Genomic DNA, 16,321 nt, shown 5'->3' with positions numbered 1-16,321 from the left:
TTATTATGGTAGGAACTTCTGATAGCCTTTTTAGCGGCTGTAAAGAATTCATTTCCTTCATTATGCTTATACAGCTTGTCAGTGCTTACACAGCATCAGGATTCTCCTGGATTTGGTTCCATCCTCATTTGCATCAGCTTCCCCATCTTTCCTTTATTTACTTTTGAAATTTTAGTATTAGTATTGACAAAGTGAATCATGAAAGCAAAGCTCATACAGTATTGGCCAAAAAAAAAAATATATATATATATATATATATATATATATATATATACACAAAGGGTACTAGGAAAGTTTTGCAGTACAGCTTTGTTTATTTAATTTTTTCAAAGTAATTTCCTCTACATTCAATACACCTCTCCATCCTCCGAAACCAATCTTTAAACCAGTTCTGCCAAGTTTCACTAGGGAGTAAAGCACACTCGTTGTCCCAAGCCCGTAGAAGGTCCTCATCACTGGAAAATCGCCTCCATTTTAGCTTCATTTTCACATGCGGGAACAGTGCAAAGTCGCAGGGAGCAAGGTCTGGACTGTAGGGAGGGTGCTCCAGAAGTTTCAGTCCTGTCGTGGTCAAATATTCGGTGCAGGCTTTGGCGCGGTGAGCTGGAGCATTTTCGTGATGGAGGTACCAGGTGTCCATTCTTGACTTTGGCCGCAGGTTCTTCATAGATCCAATGACTTTAGGCAGGCATTGTTCAGTATACCACTTAGCTGTGACTGTCTTCTGCGTGTCCAAAACGACACGTTCCACAATTCCACTCGATTTGAAAAATACAGCTATCATTTTCTTCTTTACAGATCGGGATTTTCTGATAATTACGGGTGTGTCGTCATCATCAAAGACCCAAACTTTGTTTTGAGCCTTGGTCGGCAGATCGTAATAGTACAGCCAAGTGTCGTCACCTGTCACGATGTTGTTCACATACCGAGATTGTCCCTTATCAAACTTTTTTAACATCTCCCGGCACCAAGTCACACGTCGTGTCATCTGCTCTTCAGTCAGTTGATGCGGCACCCAGAGAGAACAAAGTTTCTTCACGTGCAAATGATCTTGCAGAATCGAACGAATTGCTGGTGCATTTAGGCCCAAAGTATCCTCTATCTGTTGGTAGGTCACTCGCCTGTTTTCGTCAAGCATTTTCCTCACAGCAGTAACGTTTTCCTCCGTAACTGACGTTCGTGGCCTTCCCGGCCTCTCAGAATCCTCCAGAGTGAAATTTCCCCTTTGGAATTCTCTATACCACCTGAATATCGTTGTACGATGTGGACAATCATCATCTAGTGCAAGAGTCATTTCTTCTAAGCACTGGTCTATGGTTAAACCACGCACGAAATTATACCGCAAAACTGTCCTTATCTCATTTCGTGACCACGATGCCATCGCAAGCACTTTACACTCTCACTACTAATGAATAACTGAGCCCATCGACTTGGCGCGGCGGCTACTATGCACGTATGAACATGTCTCAACATGCAGCAACAAGCAGCTTCCTGTGATTCATTGTTGCGTCATATTGCAAAACTTTCCTAGTACCCTTTGTATATATATATATATATATATATATATATATATATATATATATCCTCATTGCATCCAATAATTTGTCCAGCCCCACATACTTTTACTAACTGAAACCCATTATCTGTCGATTCAACTACAGCTCAACTCAATTGTTCTACTTATTCACTGTATAATTCCTTTTGCTTAAAGTCTGATAATTGTGCATATGTCTGCTCTGATATTCTCTGTCAGAACTTCGTAACTTGGAATCACCTCTTTTCAATCTTCTCTGGCTTAAAATCTCTTTACCTTTTTCTGTTATGTTCATCTGTTTGCCTCTATCATTCTCCCAACTCCAGTAATCACTTGGAACTCTTTGACTTCCCCTCTTAGAAACTTGATTTTCTCCAATCAAACTTTCTTAACAGTGAGGCAATTTTCATTGGTGAGCATTTAAAAGCAAAAGTAAGGTATTTAAAAAAAAAAAAAAAAAATTTTTTTTAATGAAATCTAAAAAATAGCTCCAATTCCAGTTTTCTAGTCACACAGACCAGCTGGTCTGTGTGACTAGAAAACTCGAGATGATGATGCTTTCAAAATTACTAATGGCCTTTTACAAATTGTTCATTTACCTACCAGAAAACCAGACAACCCTAATCACATAGCGTACACACACACACACACACACTTGATCTTCTTCTCAAAAACAACCCTTCAAATATACAGTTAATGTGAGTGGTCATCTGAGCAGCACAGATCACAACTTGGTAATGGTTTCTTCTCCAGTGCAGCCACTAAGGCACACTATTCTGGATATAACTTATTTTCTATTACCCCCAAGGCATTGAGACTGACATTTCTGGAATTAGGGCCCTTGTTTTATTCAAAATCAATCACTTCCCCTCATAGGCTTACTTTTACTTAGTTGGCCAGAATACTTTCTTCCATTCCCCTCCACTCTCTCATGTTACTCCTATGGGTGCCCAGTGCAATAACCCCACTAATATTCTTATATACACAGTTTGCATATCAACAGATTCGTCTTGCACCCCATTTCTTCTAAGCCTTCTCCCCTCTCTTTATCTGCAATAGTCTAAAAGTTACCCCCACCGACTATGCCACTTGGTGCTCTGCCATGCTGCTGCTCACTATGATTCTCCCATTCTTCAATGGCAAAATACCCCAGCCTCAAGGTTGGTGTATTTTGCCAGTGAAGAACGGGAGCCTGGTCCTTGAGGTTGTTACAGACAATCTCTCAGATATGCCAGACAAGTTGTATTTGCTACCTGGGGGTCTAAAACGCTGATGGAACTAATATTCGGGTGACATTCAAGTCAAGTGGATCCAATATCGGTGAAGTCCAGACGGTCTGTGACAGCCAAATCTTCTGCTCGCACCTTCACGATGGTGTGACTTAGTAATCCTGGGTATAACCTCCATGCACAAGCACACTGTGGGTAACCACGCAGGTGTGAACCAACGTAAGTAGGGAACGAGGTGTGACGCCACCACCACATGGAGGAATGCCGACTCTCTGTGTTACCAGGCAATAATAGGTGGTAGATGACTCTCATCAACCGGTGCAATACCACCACTTTGCTTATTGGAGATTTGAAGTGGTGGAACCCGTGTTTAATCTCCAGGGATAAGTTCCGGTCAGCCCTTCCCCACCTCTTCCATCGAGGCTACGTTATGTCAAGGATCTGAGTATATTCTTACCATGTTAGCCATATCAAAAAATTTCATTACGTCATACAGCATGTTCCCCCCCCCCACTTTTTCTTACTATTCAATTCACCATGAATTGCCAAACTAATAGAGTAAGCTTATCTGCGAAAAGATCTAAACCTCCCAAACACTTCCTAGTTCATTTCACAAATATACATGATCTCAATTCTAATCTCAATGACGTCCATTTCCACTTTCAGTCTAACGAACCCCATCTACTTTTTCTGACAGAATCACAGTTATTGGTTGATTCAACTACTCCTCATCTCGGTTGCCCAAATTATTCGCTGTATGATTCCTTTCGCCTCAAAGGTGGTACTTGTGCATATGTCCATTCCAATATTCCCTGTCAGAGACTTGGTAATTTGGAATCTTCTCTTTTTGATCTTCTCTGGCTTAAAATTTTCTCTACCTCGTTGTGTGAAATTCATCTGTTGTCTCTACTGTTCTCCCAACTCCACTAATCAATCAGAGCTCTTTGACTTACTCTCTTTGCAACTTGACTTTCTCCAGTCCAACTTTCCTAACAGTGAGGTAATTTTCCTTGATGATTTTAATGTTCACAACTATAGCTGGCTTCTGTTTTCTAGTCACACTGACCCACCTGGTCGAGATGCTGAGGCTTTTGCAATTACTAATGATCTTGCACAGATTGTTCATTTACCTACAAGGAGACTGGACAATTCTAACCATACATGCTTGATCTCTTTTTCCTTAAACAACCCGGTCCTTTAGGCACCTCAGGTCACAACTTGGTGATTGTCTCTTCTCCAATGGAGCCTTTATCCCATGGCTATTCCCAGCCTCGTATTGTTTTGCATTACAAGAATGCAAAACGGGATGATCTGCAAGATTTCTTTTCTTCTTTTCCTTGGTCGGATTACTGTTTCAAAACTTCTGATGTCAACGTTTGTTCAGATCGTGTCAGTGAAATTATTCTTGCAGGAATGGAATCCTTTATTCCTCACTCCACTTTAAAATCTTGTGCTTTATCTAAACCTGGTTTTCCAATAAATGTGCAACGGCTGTTCAAGAGAAGAAAGTTGTATATCATAATTGGCTTGTTTCCAATTCTTCAGTTTCATTTTCTCCCTACATCAAAGCTTGCAACAATTGTAAAGTAGTTATTTATCAGTCCAAACTAAATTTTGAACAGGCCAAGAGTAGAAAACTTGCTTCTTGTTCTAATGGTAGCCGAGCATTCTGGTTTCTTGCCAAAGCTATTGGACACAACTTTTGCCCATATCTGCTCCCACTTCTTCCAAACCAGATCGTTCTGTTGTCACTTCAGCCAAGGATAAAGCTGACCTGCTAGCATCCCATTTTTATTCCAACTCATGTATTAATGATCTTGTTAAAACATCTCCCACCATTCCCAACACGTTCCATTCAATGCCTCCTGTGGTCTTCCGTCAAAAGGATGTCAGACGGATTTTGATGAATCCGGATGCAAAGAAAGTTCCAGGTCCTGATGGTATTTTTTCATTTGTTCTCAAAACCTGTGCTCCTGAACTTACTCCTGTTCTTTGCCACCTTATTTCATTTTGTATAGGTGTATTTCCTTCTGATTGGAAATTTGCTCATATCGCCAATTCCTAAAAAGGGAAACAAATCCCTCCCATCCAATTATTGTCCTATTGCAATTACTTCTACTCTTTCTAAAGTAATGGAGAAATCAATTAACCGCCAATTCCCCCTGAAACATTCCGTTTGAAACATACTGGTGATCGTTGAAACATCAACGATCACCAGTATGGATTCTGTCAGTGTCGATCCACTGGTATTCTGGCTTATATTACTAATTTATGGACAAATTCAATGGAAAAGTTTGGTGAAACACAAGTAGTTGCTATTGACATCTCAAAGGCTTTCGATCATGTTTGACATAAAGGTCTTCTAAACAAGCTTCCTTCTTATGGTTTGCCAACTGTTTTTTGTAATTGATTATCAAGTTTTCTCTCTGATCGCTCACTGAGGGTGATGGTAGATGGCTCCCTGTCTTCTAACTTTTCCATTAATGCTGGTGTCCCCCAAGGTTCAGTTCTTTCCCCCACTCTTTTCCTCTTGTATATTAATGACCTTCTTCCATTGACTGGAAATTCTATCCATAGTTGCCGATGATAGCACATTGCATTGCACTTTCCATTTTGAGAAACCGTGCCCTTCTCAATCACTTCAACTTCTCGAATATCTGCTATCAATTCTTTAAATGCCGATCTCCATGTAATTCTCCAGTGCGGCAAAGACAACCTAGTTCATTTCAATCCTTCTAAAATTCAGTCTTGTCTTATATCTCGCAAAAAGGATTCTTCTGCTCCAATGGTCCTTGAGGTTGTCACAGACATTCTCTCAGATATGCCAGGCAAGCTGTTCTTGCTACCTGGGAGTCTAAAACGCTGATGGAACTGATATTCGGGTGACACTCAAGTCAAAATGGACCCAATTTCGGCGAAGTCCGGACGGTCTATGACAGCCAAATCCTCTGCTTGCACCTTCACGATGGTGGGACTGTTAGTAATCCTGGGTATAACCTTCATGCACAAGTACATGGTGGGTGACCACCCAGGTGTGAACCAACGTAAGCAGGGGTCGAGGTGTGGCGCCCACACCACATGGAGGAACGCCGCCCCTCTATGTTACCAGGCAGTACTAGGTGGTAGATGACTCTCATCAACCGGTGAAATACCACCACTTTGCTGTTGGAGGCTTGAAGTGGTGGAAGCCATGTTTAGTCTCTAGAGCTACGTTCCGGCCAACCCTTCCCTATCTCTTCCATCATGCAGTATGATTGATGATTTTTGAGGTTATGATGAATGTCGTGGCGAGATCCAATATTCCTTACATTTCGAGGGTACAGCTCTAAAACGGTGTTCGCAGGCCGGCCGCTAGTTAGTACACCGGACTGAACCTATTGGTAACTCTCTAGGAAGCTTCCGGATCAGCTAGTGTATAATCTTGCTACCTCTACTCTGCCAGATAGTGACTGGAGGGAGTCCGAGTAGTGTGTATGCGGGGAGCATTGTCGAGGCCATGTTATGTCAAGGATCTGGGTATATTCTTACCACATGTACGCCATATCCAAAAATTTCATTACTTCATACAGCATGTCCCACCCACTTTTTCTTACTATTGAATACACCATGAATTGTCAAAATAATAGAGCAAGCTTATCTGCGAAAAGATCTAAACCTCCCAAGGACTTCCTAATTCATTTTACAAACATACGTGGTCTCAATTCTAATCTCAACGATGTCCATTTCCACTTGCAGTCTGCCAAACCCCATGTACTTTTTCTGACTAAATCTCAGTTATCAGTTGATTCAACTACTGCTCATCTCAGATGTACAAATTATTTGCTGTATGATTCCTTTCGCCTCAAAGGTGGTACTTATGCATATGTCCGTTCTGATATTCCCTGTCAGAGACTTGGCAATTTGGAATCTCCTCTCTTTTATCTTCTCTGGCTTAAAATCTCTCTACCTCATTGTGTAAAATTCATCTGTTGTCTCTACTGTTCTCCCAACTCCACTAATCACTTGGAGCTCTTTGACTTCCTCTCTTTGCAACTTGACTTTCTCCAGTCCAACTTTCCTAACAGTGAGGTAATTTTTCCTGGTGATTTTAACGATCAGAACTCCAGCTGGCTTCCATTTTCTAGTCACACCGACCCAGCAGGTCGAGATGCTGAGGCTTTTGCAATTACTAATGACTTAGCACAGATTGTTCATTTACCTACAAGAATACCGGACAATCCTAATCATACAGCCAATACGCTTGATCTTTTTCTCACAAACAACCCTTCTAAGTACAAGGTTGAAGTGAGAGGTCCTTTAGGCACTTCAGATCACAACTTGGTGATTGCCTCTTCTCCAATGGAACCTTTATCTCATGGCTATTCCCAACCTCGTATTGTTTGGCATTACAAGAATGCAAAATGGGATGACCTACGAGACTTCTTTTCTTCTTTTCCTTGGTCTGATTACTGTTTCAAAACTTCTGATATCAAAGTTTGCTCAGATCGTGTCAGTGAAATTATTCTTGCAGGAATGGAATCCTTTATCCCACACTGCACTTTAAAATCTCGTCCTTTATCTAAACCTTGGTTTTCCAATAAATGTGCTAAGGCTGTCGAAGAGAAGAACGTTGCATATCGTAATTGGCTTGTTTCTAATTCTTCAGTTTCATTTTCTGCCTACACCAAAGCTCGCAACAATTGTAAAGCAGTTATTAATCAGTCCAAACTAGAGTTTGAACAGGCTAAGAGTAGAAAACTTGCTTCTTGACCCAATGGTAGCCGAGCATTCTGGTCTCTTGCCAAAGCTATTGGCTGCAACTTTTGCCCATCTCTGCTCCCACCTTTGTCCAAACCAGATGGTTCTGTTGTCACTTCAGCCAAGGATAAAGCTGACCTGCTAGCATCTCATTTTTCTTTGAGCTCATGTATTAATGATCTTGGTAAAACACCTCCCACCATTCCTAACACGCTCCATTCAATGCCTCCTGTGGTCTTCCGTCAAAAGGATATCAGAAGGATTTTGATGAATCTTGATGCTAAGAAAGCTCCAGGTCCTGATGGTATTTCTCCACTTGTTCTCAAAACCTGTGCTCCTGAACTTACTCCTATTCTTTGCCGCCTTTTTTCACTTTCTTATTCCAAAGGTGTTTTTCCTTCTGCTTGGAAATTTGCTCATATCCAGCCAGTTCCTAAAAAGGGTGACAAATCCCTCCCATCCAATTATCGTCCCATTGCAATTACTTCTATTCTTTCTAAAGTAATAGAGAAATCAATTAACCGCCAACTCTTAAACTACCTAGAAACCTTCCATCTGATCAACGATCGCCAGTATGGATTCCGTCAGTGTCGATCCACTGGTGATATTCTGGCTTATGTTACCCATTTATGGACTAATTCAATGGAAAGGTTCGGTGAAACACAAGTAGTTGCTCTTGACATCTCAAAGGCTTTTGATCGTGTTTGGCATAAAGGTCTTCTAAACAAGCTTCTATCTTATGGTTTGCCAACTGTTTTTAGTAATTGGTTATCCAGTTTTCTCTCTGATCGCTCACTGAGGGTGATGGTAGATGGCTCTCTGTCTTCTAACTTCTCCACTAATGCCGGTGTCCCCCAAGGTTCAGTTCTTTCCCCCACTCTTTTCCTCTTGTATATCAATGACCTTCTTCCATTGACTGGAAATCCTATCCATAGTTTTGCCGATGATAGCACATTGCATTCAACTTTCCATTTTGAGAAACCTTGTCCAGCTCAATCAGCTTCAAGTTCTCGAAAATCTGCTGCCAATTCCTTAAATGCCGATCTTCAGGTAATTCTCCAGTGGGGCAAAGACAACTTAGTTGATTTCAACCCTTCTAAAACACAATCTTGTCTTATATCTCGCAAAAAGGATTCTTCTGCTCCTATGCTTATCTTTAGTGACACTCCGATTTCTAGGCAAAATGATATATCTCTTTTGGGGATTACCCTGACTTCTAATCTCTCTTGGCACAAGCAGATTTCAAATATTGCTCCCTCTGCATCTAAAAAACTTGGTTTTCTCTTTCGCTCTCGGCGTTACTTTTCTCCCAAACAGCTGCTCACTCTGTATAAATCGCAAATCCGCCCTGCCATGGAATATTGTTCCCACATCTGGAGTGGTGCCCCCAAAACCTCTTCATCCAGTGCCCCCAAAACCTCTCTCAGGCTTCTTTTTTTCCATTCAGAAGAGGGCAGTTAGGTTAATTAATGATTCATCTCTAACAGAGTCTCTCCACTTGCTGTCTCATAGACGCACTGTTTCTGCTGCATGCCTCTTCTACAGATACTTCCATGGGCACTGTTCTTCTGAATTGGCTTCTATAATTCCCGCTCTCTCTTTCAAAACAGTCCGAACACGTGCCACCACCAGCCAACATCCATTTACTGTCCAACTTCAAACCCACAGAATCAACTTTTCATCTTCCTCATTTATTCATTCAACTGCTGTTTTCTGGAACAACCTTCCTTCATACGTATATCCTGAAAATTACAATCTACAGAAGTTCAAGTCCAATATCAACAAATATCTTCTTTCGTCTTCTCAACCTCCAACCCAAGCACGGTACTAAGTACTATAGGTTATAATAACTCTCGTGTTTGGGGTTCTCATAAAAAAAAAAAAAAAAAAAAATGCTTATCTTTGGTGACACTCCGATTTCTAGGCAAAATGATATATCTTCTTTAGGGATTACCTGGACTTCTAATCTCTCTTGGCAGAAGCATATTACAAATATGGCTTCCTCTGCATCTAAAAAACTTGTTTTCCTCTTTTGTTCTTGGCGTTACTTTTCTTTCAAACAGCTGTTCACTTTATACAAATTGCAAATCTGCCCTATCATGGTATATTGTTCCCACATTGGGGTGAGCACCCAAACCCTCTGTCAGGCTTCTAGATTCCATTCAGAAGAGGGCAGTTAGGTTAATAATGACTACTCCCTAACAGCGTCTTCTCACACACTGTCTGATAGACGTACTGTTTCTGCTGCATGCCTTTTCTACAGATATTTCCATGGGCACTGTTCTTTTGAATTGGTTTCTATAATTCCTGTTCTCTCTCTTTCAAAACAATCTGAACCCATGCGGCCACCAGCCAACATCCATTTACTATTCATCATTAAACTCACAGAACCAACTTTTCATCTTCCTCGTTTATTCATTCAACTGCCGTTTTCTGGAACAACCTTACTTCATACTGATTTCCTTAAAATTACAGTCCACAGAAGTTCAAGTCTAATGTCAACAAATATCTTTTTTCATCTTTTCAACCTCCATCCCAAGGATGGTACTAAGTAGTATAGGTTCTAATATCTCTCGTGTTTGGGGTTTTCATAAAAAAGAAAAAAAAAGTGGAGCCTTTCTTTCTTTTTTATTTATATATATATATATATATATCTAAACTCCAAACACAAGATGTATTAGAACCTATAGTACTTAGTACTGTGCTTGGATTGGAGGTTGAGAAGATGAAAGAAGATATTTGTTGACATTGGACTTGAACTTCTGTAGACTGTAATTTTCAGGAAATACGTATGAAGGAATGTTGTTTCAGAAAATGTCAGTTGAATGAATAACCAAGGAAGATGAAAAGTTGGTTCTGTGAGTTTGAAGTTGGACAGTAAATGGATGTTGGCTTGTGGCTTCACGTGTTCGGACTGTTTTGAAAGAGAGCGGGAATTACAGAAGCCATTTCAGAAGAAGAAGAACAGTGCCCATGGAAGTATCTGTAGAAAAGAGATGCAGCAGAAACAGTACGTCGATGAGACAGCGAGAGGAGAGACTGTATTAGAGGCGAATCATTAATTAACCTAACTGGCCTCTTCTGAATGGAATCATGAAGCCTGAGAGAGGTTTTTGGAGCACCACCGCAGATGTGGGAACAATATTCCATGGTAGGGCAGATTTGTGATTTATACAGAGTGAGCAGATGTTTGGAAGAAAAGTACCGCTGAGAGAGAAAGAGAAAACCAAGTTTTTCAGATGCAGAGGAAGCAATATTTGTATTGCTTCCTCTGTGCTTGTGCTGAGAGATTACAAGTCAGGGTAATTCCCAAAAGAGATATATCATTTTGCCTAGAAATCGTAGTGTCACCAAAGATAAGCATAGCAGCAGAAGAATCCTTTTTGCGAGATATAAGACAAGACAGAGTTTTAGAAAGGTTGAAATCAACTAAGTTGTCTTTGCCCCACTGCAGAATTACCTGAAGATCGGCATTTAAGGAATTGGTAGCACATTTTCGTGAAGTTGAAGCTAATTGAGCAGGGCAAGATTTCTCAAAATGGAAAGTGGAATGCAATGTGCTATCATCAGCCAAACTATGGATAGGATTTCAAGTCAGTGGAAGAAGGTCATTAATATAAAAGAGGAAAAGAGTGGGGGAAAGAACTGAACCTTGGGGACACCGGCATTAGTGGAGAAGTTAGAAGGCAAAGAGCCATCTACCATCACCCTCAGTGAGCGTTCAGAGAGAAAACTGGATAACCAATTACAAAAAACAGTTGGCAAACCATAAGATGGAAGCTTGTTTAGAAGACCTTTACGCCAAACTCAATCGAAAACCTTTGAGATGTCAAGAGCAACTACTCGTGTTTCACTGAACCTTTCCATTGAATTAGTCCATAAATGAGTAACATAAGCCAGAATGTCACCAGTGGATCGACACTGATGGAATCCATTACTGGCGATCGTTGATCAGATGGAAGGTTTCTAGGTAGTTTAAAAGTTGGCGGTGAATTGATTTCTCCATTACTTTCGAAAGAGTAGAAGTAATTGGATGGGAGGGATTTGTCACCCTTTTCAGGAACTGGCTAGATATGAGCAGATTTCTAAGCAGAAGGAAAGACACCTTTTGAATAAGAAAGTGAAAAAAGGCACCAAAGAATAGGAGAAAGTTCAGGAGCACAGGTTTTGAGAACAAGTGGAGAAATACCATCAGGACCTGGAGCTTTCTTAGCATCAAGATTTGTCAAAATCCTTCTGACATCCTTTTGACAGAAGATCACAGGAGGCATTGAATGGAGTGTGTTGGGAATGGTAGGGGGTGTTTTGCTAAGATCATCAATACATGAGTTGGAAAAAAAATGGGATGCTAGCAGGTCAGCTTTATCCTTGGCTGAAGTGACAACAGAACGAGCTGGTTTCGACAGAAGTGGGAGCAGAGATAGACAAAAGTTGCGGCCAATAGCTTTGGCAAGAGACCAGAATGCTCGGCTACCATTAGGGCAAGAAGCAAGTTTTCTACTCTTAGCCTGTTCAAACTCTAGTTTGGACTGATTAATAACTGCTTTACAGTTGTTGCGAGTTTTGGTGTAGGCAGAAAATGAAACTGAAGAATTATAAAAAGCCAATTACGATATGCAACATTCTTCTCTTGAACAGCCTTAGCACATTTATTGGAAAACCAAGGTTTAGGTAAAGGACAAGATTTTAAAGTGGAGTGCAGGATAAAGGATTCCATTTCTGCAAGAATAATTTCACTTGCACGAACTGAGCAGACTTTGAAATCAGAAGTTTTGAAACAGTAATCCGACCAAAGAAAAGAAGAAAAGAAGTCTCGCAGGTCATCCCATTTTGCATTCTTGTAATGCCAAACAACACGAAGTTGGGAATAGCCATGAAATAAAGGCTCTATTGGAGAAGAGACAATAACCAATTCGTAATCTGAGGAACGCAAAGGACCACTGACTTCAACCGTGCACTTAGAAGGGTTTTTTCTGAGAAAAAGCTCAAGCGTGTTGGCTGTATGATTAGGATTATCTCTTGTAGATAAATGAACAATCTGTGCAAGTTCATTGGTAATCGCAAAAGCTTCAGCATCAAGACCTGCTGGGTCAGTGTGACTAGAAAATGGAAGTCAGCTGGAGTTGTGAATATTAAAATCACCAAGGAAAATTACCTCACAGTTCGGTAAAGTTGTACTGGAGAAAGTCAAGTTACAAAGAGAGGAAGTCAAAGAATTCGAAGTGATTAGTGGAGTTGGGGGAATGGTAGAGACAACAGATGAATTTGACACAATGAGGTAGAGAGATTTTAAGCCATAGAAGATCATGCCATTCACATTCTCTCATTGTTTGGCCTTACATCTATGCAAAATAGAATGTTCTGCACAATATTTATTCTTCTTTTCCTTTGTTGGATCACTGTTTTAAGTCTGTTGATGTTAGTGTTTGCTCACATTGTGAAATTATTCTTTCAGGGATGAAATCCTTCGTTGCACACAATCTACCTTAAAATCTCATAATATATCTAAACCTTAGTTTTACAATAAATGTTGCAAGGCTGTTCAAGATATGAATGCTGCATATTGGAATTGGCTTCCATCCAAATCTTCAGGTTCATTTTATGCCTACACCAAAACTTGCAGCAATTGCAAAACAGTTATTAATCAGTCCAAGCTAGATTTTGAACAGGATAAGAGAAAAAAAGTTGCTTCTTGTCCAAATGGTAGTCATGCATTCTGATCTCTTGTCAAAGCTATTGGCCGCAAATTTTGCTCATCTCTGTTTCCACCTCTGTTGTCAAAACCAGATAGTTTCATTGTCACCTCAGCTAAAGATAAAGCTGACCTGCTGACATACTGCTTTTCTTTCAACTCGTGTAGTAATAAATATCTTGGTAAACCATCTCCTACCATTCCCATACAATCCATTCTATGCCTCCTATGGTCTTCTGTGAAAAGAATTTTGAACAGCCTTGATGCCACGAAAGCACCAAAGTCCTGGTGGTATTTCTGCACTTGTTCTCAGAACCTATGCTCTGAGATTACCTGTTTATATTTTCTTATTCCACCAGCGTTTCCCTTTCTGCATGGAAATTTTTCATATCCAGTCAGTTCTAAAATGGTTGACAAATCCCTGTCATTCAATTATTGTCCCATTTCACTTACTTCCACTCTTTTTAAAGTAATGGTGAAATCAATTAGCTGCCGAATCTTAAAACTATTTAGGAACCTTCCATCTGACCAATGATTGCCATGTACACCAGTGCTAGGAGTATAGTAAATAAATTTGATGAATTTGAGGTGCTGGTCAAGACATCAAAGGCAGATATTGTTGTGATATCAGAGATGTGGTGTCACACTGATATAAGCAGTGTATAATTGTAATTTTCCAAGTACAATGTGTACAGACAGGATAGGAAGAGGGGAGGGGTCACGTGTTAGTTAAGAAACATAAAATCTAAGGAAGCGTATCCAGTTGACATGGATGGACATTGCAATATTGAGTCAGTGTGGTGTAACATAAGCACTGCGAAAGCAAAATTGTGAGTAGTAGTGTGTTATAGGCCTAATGACTCCGATGAGTACAATGAACAACTGTACAGAGAAATAGAGTGGGCCAGTAAATCAAATTGTCTTATAATGGGAGAATTTAACTTCCCAGATATTGACTGGAATTTGTGGGTTGGTCACTTGCACACTAGCAAGACTTTTGTGAATTTATTGGATGATTGTTTTCTGCAATAGCATGTTTGAGAGGAAACCAGCAGTTATACTAATGATCTGATTATTAGTAGTAATTATTCATTCATTCATTAAGAATTTGAAGATAAATGAACCACTAAGGAGCAGTGATTGCAGTGTACTGATGTGGGATTTACTCAAAGATGTAACAACCATCAGAGATAAAGGGAAAGGTTTTTGCTTTGGTAAAGGTGACTGCAGTGGTTTCAAACAGTTTTTAAATTCTATACAGTGCAACCAACTGATGATACCAACAGCAGATTGTAAATCGGTTGCTTTCAAGGAATTAATCTGGGAGCTACTAGGCTTTTCATACCAACTGAGAAATACTGTTCAAAGTTTAGGGTTAAATGGATGTCAGATGAACTAATGAGACATGTGGCAGAGAAGAAAAATGCATGGGATGCATATAAATTAGCAGGTGACAAAAGCCCATGGCAGATATAAACTAGTCTGTAATCAAGTCACAAAGGAGGTTAGGCAAGCGAAGGCTGATTAGATGAAATCCTTGGCAAAGGATGCACAGAAAATCAACAAAAATTACTTTACTTATGTAAACTCTAGAAGGAATGGGATGAATCAGATTGTTCCACTTAATATCAATAGTTTGATTGTTGATGATTCTGCTCAGGTATCTGACAAACTGAATGAGCATTTTTGCCTCTACATTCACAACTGAGGAAGTCTGTACGGAAGTGGAGGCCAGAAGCTTATCAAACTCTAACAGGGAGTTAAATAATTTCATAATAACTGAGAACAAAGTGGAGGAGAAATTGTTGAAGTTAAACATACGAAGGGCACCTGGGGTGGATAGAATCTATGTGGTTATATTAAAGAAGGAAACAAAGGAAATAAGCTTGCCCTTAGCAATGAATATGAAGGCATCCTTAGACTCAGTGGAAGTCCCGAAGGTTATGGAAATGTATCCCCAATTCACAAAGGGGTGGGGGGAATCGAAAGACAACAACAACAACTAATTACAGACCTGTTAGTTTAACTTCCATTCTGGGAATTATAATGGAGTCAATGGTTAAAGAAGTACTGCAGGACATCTAGACAAGACTACATTTATAGTTCAGGTATAGCATGGGGTTTGCTAAGGGGAAGTCTTGTCTGACCAAGGAGATGAATATACCCTTGCATTAGGCAATGGTCAGACCACACCTTGAGTACTGCATACAGGTCTGGAGGCTTTATTTGAGGAAAGATGTAGAGCTGCTGGAAGGATTACAGAGAACAATGAGATTAGTGACTGGAATGAAGGATTTCTCTTACCAAGAAAGGCTTAAGCTCTGCAAATTGCATGTCTGGAGACTTGGCACCTGTGAGGTGATGTGATTGAAGTGTATAAGTCCTTGAATGGTTTGAGCAAGCTCAGTGCTGATGGGATTCTTCCTCTTGTTCATATTCTGCACCTGAGGCAGCATAAATTCAAAGTGAGGAAAGACGGTTGTAGAATAGATGTGTGAAAGTTTGTCTTAAACGAATTCAAGGCTGAACTAGACAATAAACAGGACTTTTTTTTTTTTGTCTGATTGTGTCGTGAAAGTTGATACAACTACAGAATATAATATCACTGCATACACTTTCTTGCATCATATTGCTCTACTAATGGCAAAACAACCTTAAACTAGCCAAGCAAGCTGATAACTCTAAGCAGTTATTCTCACTTATGCAGAAAGGCTGTCATATTTCTCTTGTGTGGATCAAATAAAACAATTTGTAAAAATCCAAACATCACTCTTCAGTCCTGTGTACCACACATTCATGTACTGAGCTTTTTACTCCCAGATATGTTGAAGAATGTTATGTACAAATTTATTATATTGACAGTTTTGAAATCTTCCACTTTCATTTTGTTGATTACCATAGCAGACTAAGCCTTCTGGATGGACTTTACTTATAGACATCTTCTGCCAAAGTCATTCAGAATTTAAAACAAGAGAATATTCTGTCCTTTTATTTTGTAAATGGACATACCTAATAGGATTACTTAATTAATGCATATGCTCATATGATGCACAAGTTCCCATTGAAAAATGTTCTTGTAAATGCTGTATGGCATAAATATTATCAATTGGCAGGGCACTGAAATTTTTT

At 39.9% G+C, this 16,321-nt stretch overlaps 1 protein-coding gene across 1 annotated transcript in view; it reads left to right on the top strand.

The window, feature by feature from the left end:
• Positions 1–16,321, top strand: part of SMC1 (structural maintenance of chromosomes 1) — a 635,181-nt gene that overhangs the window by 255,676 nt on the left and 363,184 nt on the right. The gene's annotated exons all lie outside the window — the stretch shown is intronic.

This window comes from Mastigoproctus giganteus, chromosome 13 (genome assembly GCF_048544385.1).
Source record: "Mastigoproctus giganteus isolate SK-2022 chromosome 13, ASM4854438v1, whole genome shotgun sequence".
In the NCBI taxonomy this organism is placed as follows: domain Eukaryota; kingdom Metazoa; phylum Arthropoda; class Arachnida; order Uropygi; family Thelyphonidae; genus Mastigoproctus; species Mastigoproctus giganteus.
This window is presented reverse-complemented; position numbering and strand designations above follow the sequence as displayed.